Raw genomic sequence first — 8,969 nt, 5'->3', positions numbered from 1 at the left:
GACCGCCTTATATTTTTCCCTTGTGATAATTATGTTGTGCACATTTTGCTGTTTGCACACACTTGCATAATGCGATGGGACGTATGATCCGTGTAGTCATTATCTCACTGTCACGATTTCCACCAAATCACATGTAGGGGTTGAGGGCACCACACATAGCGACTCCAAAGGGTCTTCCCTAAACTCCTTTAGTGTATTGAGAGATACGTGAGGCCATGACAGATTGTAAAATCACCCATTATAGTAGATTTCTCTCCCAAACAACCCCTGGACGTAGGCATTTTGCCAAACCATGTAAATTCTTGTGTCTTTCTTAATTTATTTTTGTTCGCTTATTTGTTATTTATTTCATGGATGAATGCGACGAATACCATATCAATGCCCGAATCTTCATCGTGGGTTGGTAATTTTTCTTTACTTCTTTCCGGTCTGTTGTGCAAATTTACGCATTAACAATGATGTAAGACTACTGAGTAGAATAACTCACACATGATTTGCCTTGGATCGCTTCCCCACTAGCCAGCCAACCTCTTCTAAGGGATGATCCCAACTCTGAATTCTAATTTGACTCATCAATATTTGAACTCCAACTCTATATGGTTTCGTCCAATTGAGCGGACTTGAAAAAAAAAAAATTTTGGACAGCCATGGCCCAAGTGCTTATAGAATATAGTGAAGTAATTAAACAAGTTCTCAAACCAATACTTACAGAGCGATAGAGAGAGAAATGCAGGCAGTTTTGATTGTGATTAAAACAAGGCTTGTATCATTAGCCTACTTACTTTATCTATGACACAAAAGTCAGTGATCGACTTAAAATTACAAATGATCACATGTACATATTTGAAAATAACAAGAATTAAAATCCCTCACTAGAGCAACATTCCAAAACCTCGACATTCTCTTAGTTTTTCCTGATATAGTTGCATTTAGAGGCATAGGCAACGAGGAGTTTCAACTCTGTTTTAAGATCGATGTACCCATTATTATCTTGATTGGCAAGACCAAACCCATCCTTAGCTCTAAACCAAGGCCAACGTGATCCGAGTCCTTCGAAGGCTGCAATCAGCCCTAGCCATGAAAGTTTGCCATCTCCATTGATATCATGCTTCTTGAAACATTGGTTAACTTTTCCTCAGTGAAGGGAACTTTACCCTTAAAACTTGCAGAAAGGATGAAAGGTTAAACTGCAACAGAACCATCTTAATTATAAGGGACCATGACAAAGTCTAGGAGAGGCTTTAGGATTAAGATGTTAATTAAGAGATCGCTTACTCAATGTTGAGGTTTTAACGTCGTTGCAACCTTAATGCTATCTATATAAAGGGTACAGCTAGCTTGGTAGCACTAACTTTTCTTCCTTACAATTATTGTTCTCAATTATAAAGCCGGAACTATTTTTAAGAGTAATGCTAGATACAACTTTAGGGTGAGAAAGTCTCACACGCTGCATTTGAAAAAGGTTGGAGTCCACTAAAATAATTTTTTATGTGGGTACAAAATTTAACCACTTTTTTAAAATTAGCACGCATAACTTGCACATCCTAATACTACAAATATCATTTCTTTATTTCTAATTAATGAAGTGACATAATTACATTTATTGGTTTTTTAATTATATACAATAGTTCTAAAAGAGTTGTAAATGTATCGATTATCACCTGAGTATAATTTCACAACTGCAAATAAAGGAGGATCATATATGCAGTCAAGGCAAGATCATAATTAAGTGATAATATCATTTACAAATTATTAGGTGAGATAGAAATCTTTTCTTTCAATTTTCTGGTCATTCATGGGAGTCTTTATTGTTTGATGCGTATTCCAATCTGATTTGTTTTTATTTGAATGCATCCTCCATTGATCAATTATTTGGTATAAAGTGTGTGCCAAAGATAAGAATCTCGTAGCAAGAATTATCCATCCCCAAACATTTTTTCACAATTAAAGATAGAAATGGTCTGATATTTTGTCACGGTTGTCAATTGTGATGAATATATTGATTGATAGATTCATACTCTTGAACATGATTTAGTTGTTTGGAGAGAACCTTGTTCGTCCTGAGCCGTAGAAGATCCAAAGAATTTTTTAGTGTTTGGAACAATACCTGTGATACCCCATATGATATGGATAAGGGTAGGTGGTGTATGGGATCGCACATTGCTTGGGAAGGAGAAGTTCTTGCTCTTTATAAGGTTCCAATGGGGCTCTAATTGTATAATTGACTAGTCCTTTTGGAGTATAAGCCATGTGGTTTGGGTCTTCCATTGAGACGTTACAAATGGTATCAGAGCCTATCCCAACCAGAAATGTGGGACTTGAGCCGTGCCACCTACAATGGACAGGCCCGACGAGGACGTCGGGAATTTAAGGGGGGTAGATTGTGATACCCCATATGATATGGATAAGGGTAGGTGGTGTATGGGATCGCACATTGCTTGGGAAGGAGAAGTTCTTGCTCTTTATAAGGTTCCAATGGGGCTCTAATTGTATAATTGACTAGTCCTTTTGGAGTATAAGCCATGTGGTTTGGGTCTTCCATTGAGACGTTACAAAAAAATTTGGACCATTTCTCGATTTGTGCGTGTCATCCTTGCGCAGGGGCCATGCTAATCTTCTCTGTAACACCCCGTATTTTAGTGTATTTTTTTTTTATTGAAAGATTATTTGTTATTAATTTAAAATTTATTCTCTTATTTTAAAATTGTTGGATTTTTAGTTGTGTTATTTTTATGATTTTAATTTTGTGAAAATTATTTTTGAAGTGCTTTCTCTAAATTAATTATTTTTATGCGTATAAATTTCTTCTCAAATTAAATTAACTTGTTGTGGGGTTTAATTATTTATTTTCATTTTAATCATTACGTTTGAATTATTTTATTTAACTTGCTGTTTTAAAATCGTTTCCGTTGGATCTTTTTTTGTGACCCAAGATTTAAAGATTGGACCTTATTTCTTTCTCTACATTTTCTCTTTCCTCTTTTTTTTTTTTCTTTTCTTTTTTTTTTCCTTTCTTTCTTTTTCTTTTTCTCCCCCTGCTTCCCGCGCGGACGTCTCTCTCTCTCTCTCTCACGCCGTGCAACCGTTCCTCACCCAGCCCGCTGCCGTCACACCGTCGTGTGTGACACCGCCCACCCCATCGTGCTCCCCACCGGCCGGCGACCTCCCTCTCCGATTTCCAGCCCCAGCCGCGCCGCCGTTAGCCTCCACGCACCACACGAAGTCGCGGCATTCCTTGCGCCGCTACGCCGCCGTCGCGCCACCTCCGGCCACCATCTCTTCACCACATCATCCTCGACCTCCCAGCTACCCAATGGACCCAACCCCGGCTCCGATCCGTCACCGGGGAAGCCCCACCAAGTCCATTTCCGATTTGTGCATTTTTTGGCCTAAAACACCCCTTGCGCCGCCACCCACGGCAAACCACCACCACCATTGGCTTCACCGACCTCTCTAGGCCCTACCCTATCAATTTTGGGTCTTGGTTTGTCCCCGTTGAAAAGTGGGTTTTTGAGACCCACGGCCACAGTGTATTTTACACTGTGACGTTGCTGAGCCGCCACTTCTTGCAGTTTCGTGATCCTTCGGAAATCATTATATAGCAATGTAAGTTTTTTTTTCAAAGAATTCTCGTGAATTTAATGTATTTTTGCACTAGCACATTACACTGTATTTTAATTGCTGGTTGGTTTTGCCGGACTGAGTCCGAGGAGTAACGGGGTTGATTGGATTGGGTGATGGAGTTGTTAGTATGATTGGTTTAGACTATGAGATTTGTTGGCTGTTCGGGTTTAAATATTGGTGTTTTGTGTATGACGTGGGTTGTGGTGGATATTGGTGATTTTATGAAGTAATGATATACTTTGGGATTATGAGGATTTTTAAGTTTTGAGAAATTAAGATAGATTATTTTAGAAGCTTAGGCTTAAATATGGAAATCCGTAATTGGTTGAAAACTTACGGAAATTGTGTGATTATTTTTTTATAGGTGACGATTATTAGTCAACTCAACATTTTTTTGAAGAAATTTCTGAAAAGCTAAGAAGTCCAGGTAAGCGGGGTTCATATACTAGTTTTGCATAAAAGAAATAAAATGAGGTTGACTTTGAGAATAAACGTGTTTGTTTTTTAAAAGAAATGATCTGAAAACAACCTCAGATGTTCTTTTTTTTGCATATGCATAAATTCAATATATGAGAAAGTATTTTCTGTCATGACTGGTGTAGACATGAGCTAGTTTTGTGCACTTTGTTTCTGAACTATGTAAAAGAGCGAATAAGGAATTCTAAAAGTTTTGTTATGAACAAATGAGAATATTTTGTTTATGTTTATCTCGAACATGTGAAATGATCTGAAGCCTTTCAGTGTTTTGTTTTGATATGATGTGTCATCTGAAAACCTTGCATGAAGTTCTGATTCTGTATATGATTGTAATCGGATTTTCGATGAAATCCGTTCTGTTTCTGTTAAGGCCCAGCCACGGGTATAATGGTGGTTTATAACCCTACCACGGGGGTGAAACATGGTATACGGCCCAGCCACGGGTATAATGGTGGTTTATAACCCTACCACGGGGTGAAACATGGAAAATGGCCCAGCCACGGGTATAATGGTGGTTTATAACCCTACCACGGGGGTGAAACATGGAATATGGCCCAGCCACGGGTATAATGGTGGTTTATAACCCTACCACGGGGGTTAAACATGGTATTGTCCCGATGTGATATTAAATGAAGATAAGATTATAATGTTTCAGTTTAGAAATGTCAACGGATTCTATTTTTGGAATAAGTTTATTTTTCTGAAAATTTCGCTCTAATGTTTTTGTACAAGTTTTGTTTCTACATTCTGAAAGTAAATGTTCTGTTCGGCTTATCAAATGTTATAAATGCTCATGTTTACATGCTAGTATATGCTCTCTGCTTACTGAGTTGTTGATAACTCACCCCGTTAATCTTCATAATATTTCAGATGACATCGATGGCTCAGCTGAAGATCAGTATTAGAGTCTATGGAGAAGATTAGCATTGATTTGTTGTTGGGTATCTCATGATATTAGTGTTGGTGTTGGAGGTTAATTATCTTTCTTAAGTTTGCTTCAATGGATTTAGACGGTTTATGGATACTTATGTTAATGTTATATTATTTCTAGTTGTTATTTGAGACATGAAGAAGAGTTGATTTTATTTGGGTTGTTGGATTGAATATTGGATAGATGAGTTTATTTGATTTATTTAATTGAAGTATATACGTTCGATTTGAGGTTTGGGAAAATGGATAAATTCTTGAATTTGGAAGTACTCTAGCCTTGTTAGAGTTGATTATCAGGTTTTATGAGTTAACTCTCCGGACCCTCGGGTCGGGGTGTTACAATACCTAAGAAGTACATAATGATATAGTGATTGTCACTATATATACATGATGTGTACATGATGGCTACAACACGAGCTTAAGTTTACAACAGAGTAGGTTCATTACTAAATTTCAAAAAAGAAAAAAGAAATCAAACGATGAACTAATTACTAAAAGATATCTATATTCTTTTCTCTTTAAAAGATGACAGTACCCTAATTTTATTGATAAGACATCACTTATGGTGAAAGAATACAATCTACATGAGGGAGCTAATTAATTGGGGGTTACAACGAAAAATCCCAAAACCAAAAGGAAGCATGGGACTTATAAGGATGCATGCAGAATCTAAAAGTAAAGAGATGAACCATATGTTGAGAAAGTTAAACAAAAGACGAGAAACTTAACAAATTGCTGAGTGTTCCGAAAGAGGCAAGCCTATCCATCAAGGCATTACCCTCATAATTGTAAACAGGATTGACTTTAAAACGAAAAGAATTCTTAAGGTGCAAAATGTCATTACAACTATCAAAATAATGTCAATGGGTTTGAGAATCAGTATTCAACCAATAAATTAAGCTCAAGAAGCGAGTTAGTTTCCACTAAAAAAGCATTTCATTTTGAACTTTAGCAAAGTTGGCATATGATAAGCGTGTGAATCTTTAGTATTGTAGCCTTGAACTATTAGCAATTAGGCATGAATCTGAGATATTGAAACTTGAAGGGAATTGATGTGTCGGGGCAGGAAAGCATGACAGTATTGATCACTGAACAGGAACCACGTAGTCTAGCGCATGCTAGCCAATGTTATCACAATACATAAATAGATCAAGTCACGAACTAAGAGAAAAAAATGCAAATCTATGTCCGCCTTCTACCCCCTTCCCTTGTACCTCTAGAGAGAGAATCTCCAACTTCTCTCTAAAAACTCTCCAAACCAAAACTAATTGGAGGGGGTTGGAGCCCTGGCTCCTCCACCCTCACTTCACTTCCCTCCTGTCCATAGTGTAGTCTTTGTCTTGTTTTGTTTTTCATGTGTTTTTTTCAAGTCTAATAAGAGGATAAACACTGATCTAGGATTCTCTGGTGGTCCCCTCATTTCTGCTAGTGTGCCCTTCTTTTTTGTGTTTGAAGAGGAAGGGTTTTCTCGCGTAGATGGAGGAGGGGGATGAGGGAAGCGGAGGTGCCGGCCAAAGAGACACAGCATGAGGCGGCAGTTTGCAGATCGCCATGAACGGCGAGAACTCAGAGAGAACACGACGGTTTGCAAATCGTGGTTTTGCAGATCGGCATGATGGTGGTTGCTTGCACAGGAGGACGCAACATGAATCGGCAGATCGTGGGCCGCCACGTAGAGTTGGCTGTGGGACATGGTGGGCACGGGCAGGGTGGAGATGGGCGAGTGTAGAAGAAGGGAAGAAGAAAAAAAAAAAAGAAGGTGGGGGTGGTAGATTAGTTAGAGATGAAACCCTAGGGTAGTGTATTTTTTGCAGTCCATGTGTTTTTATATTTTCTATGTATTTGGAGTTGGTGTGTTTTTGTTCCTTCTCCTCCTTTTGGAGGATGGAGGTTTTTGTAATTTTGTAATGTTTGTAATTTTTTTTATTAATAAAAGAAATAGCCTATTGGAGTTATGTCCATAGTAGAAGAACCCCTCTTGTTTTGGAGGATGGGTGGTTTAGATACCCCTCCTCTATTGGAGAATGGGGTGGTTGGTTATCCCTCATCTTTTGAAGGATGGGGTGGTTGGATATCCCACCACTTTTGGAGGTGGGGGATGGTTTTTATCTTTGTTTTTTATAGAGAGGGATACTCGCTTATAAGAGTTTCTAGAAGTTAATTAAGACAGTGTCCGTCACAAATAAATTTGTGTGCAGAGAGGCGTACAACAGACGCGTAGTTTAGTTTGTATTCGGAGTTTTCTCTATATTGACTAGTTACAGATGTAACCTCCTTCATGGATGAAATGAGGTCAATTTCCTATAAAAAAAAAAAAAAGTCACGAACTAAGGAAGGTAGCATCTACATATCACGCTACGAGATTTTGCAGAATTTATGGAATGATTTGCATGTCGTTCAGCTAAATAATGTTGGACAATCAATTATATGAACGTTATGTTATTGGGGTGCCAAGGACAGGTCCCTATATATACGTTACAGAGGTAATTGCAAGGCTATTATCATGTCTAGCCGGGCAGGTGAAAGAGATGATATATGGTCAATATTTGTTGACCTCAGATGTCGATGTTTTCCATAACATTTTAAAATTTGGAATGGAAAATAAAAACAAAGAAAATAGAAAAATTCCATCATGTACTAGTGCAATTAGAGCTGTAAAAAACATTCAAAAAACCGGTCGAACCGACAAAATTGGTGGGTTTGGTCCGGTACAAGTTCTTAAGAATCGAAATAAAACCAATTTGAACCGAACTAAACCAATATATATCATATATATATTCAGGATTTTATATTATATGTAAAATGTTTTTTATATAACTATATTTATTTTATATTATATTATATATAATATATGCTAAATTGCTAATTAATTAATGTAGCATGAAGTTTAAATTTTAAAAATGAACATTAATATTAAGTTACTAATATAAACTTACTTCAATGATATTAAGTTCCTTTTAAATGAGATGCACCATCCCAAAATGCGCGGTTTCATATTTTCCACTTTCCAGCCGTTAATACCTTTCCTCGCATCAAAACACTCCCACAGAGGAGCCTCAAGACTGTTAAGAAGTTACTTACTTTGATATACAAGTCTCTTCCATTTCTAAGTCTTTATCTTTCCAGCTTCTCAATACATTCGATGACAAGTACTGCTACTTGCACGCGCCGCCTCATCTTCTGATTAAGATGACAATAATCTGATAAAACACCACATCTAATCTTTTATATTATAATAGTACTAACCTTTCAAAATATGGGTCGGTTTTGAGGAATAAGGAACCAATAATCGGAAGGAAACACGCAAAAAGTGGTCATATATATAACAAGATAACAGGACTTACACCCTCACTACAGCAGCGACAATCTCAATAGATATCCCTTGCCGAGTGGAGCTAGCATGACTCTGGCCAACATGTCTAGCTTTAACCATACATGCATGTTATTGTTACGCATTCTTGTTTCTATTGATGATATAGTTGCGATTAGAGGCATAGTCAACAAGGAGTTTCAACTCCGTTTTGATATCGATGTACCCATTCTTATCTCGATCGGCATGACGAAATCCATCCATAGCTCTAAACCAAGGCCAACGTGATCCGAGTTCGTGAAAGGCCGCCTTCACCTCCGACCTCGAAAGTCTGCCATCTTTGTTGTCATCGTGCTTCTCAAAAATGGCCGTTAACTCCGCTTCAGTGCAGGGGACTTTATCACCCTTATCTTTGCTGTGCGTAGACTCTACCCCAGTGGGGGACAACCTACCCATTTTATAAGGGACCACGAAATCTTGCAGCGACTCTTGGGTGAAGATGTTAAAGGATTACTCGCTCTTTTCAAGGTTTAAATTAACACTACCCTGCTATATATAGAGTGCTAGCTGCACTCTTTATTTATTTTTCTTTAAATTATGCTTCTTAGTATGCAAGTTTTCCAACTGA

At 37.8% G+C, this 8,969-nt stretch overlaps 1 non-coding gene across 1 annotated transcript; it reads right to left on the bottom strand.

The window, feature by feature from the left end:
* Window positions 1-2,555: 2,555 nt before the first annotated feature.
* On the bottom strand, window positions 2,556-2,663 carry LOC118348847. Its single transcript, XR_004801854.1, has one exon. It is a non-coding gene; the product is annotated as a U6 spliceosomal RNA (small nuclear RNA).
* Between the last annotated feature and the right edge of the window lie 6,306 nt (window positions 2,664-8,969).

This window comes from Juglans regia, chromosome 6 (genome assembly GCF_001411555.2).
Source record: "Juglans regia cultivar Chandler chromosome 6, Walnut 2.0, whole genome shotgun sequence".
Classification (NCBI taxonomy): domain Eukaryota; kingdom Viridiplantae; phylum Streptophyta; class Magnoliopsida; order Fagales; family Juglandaceae; genus Juglans; species Juglans regia.
The sequence above is the reverse complement of the archived record's forward strand: the minus strand, read 5'-3'. Positions and strand labels throughout refer to the sequence as shown.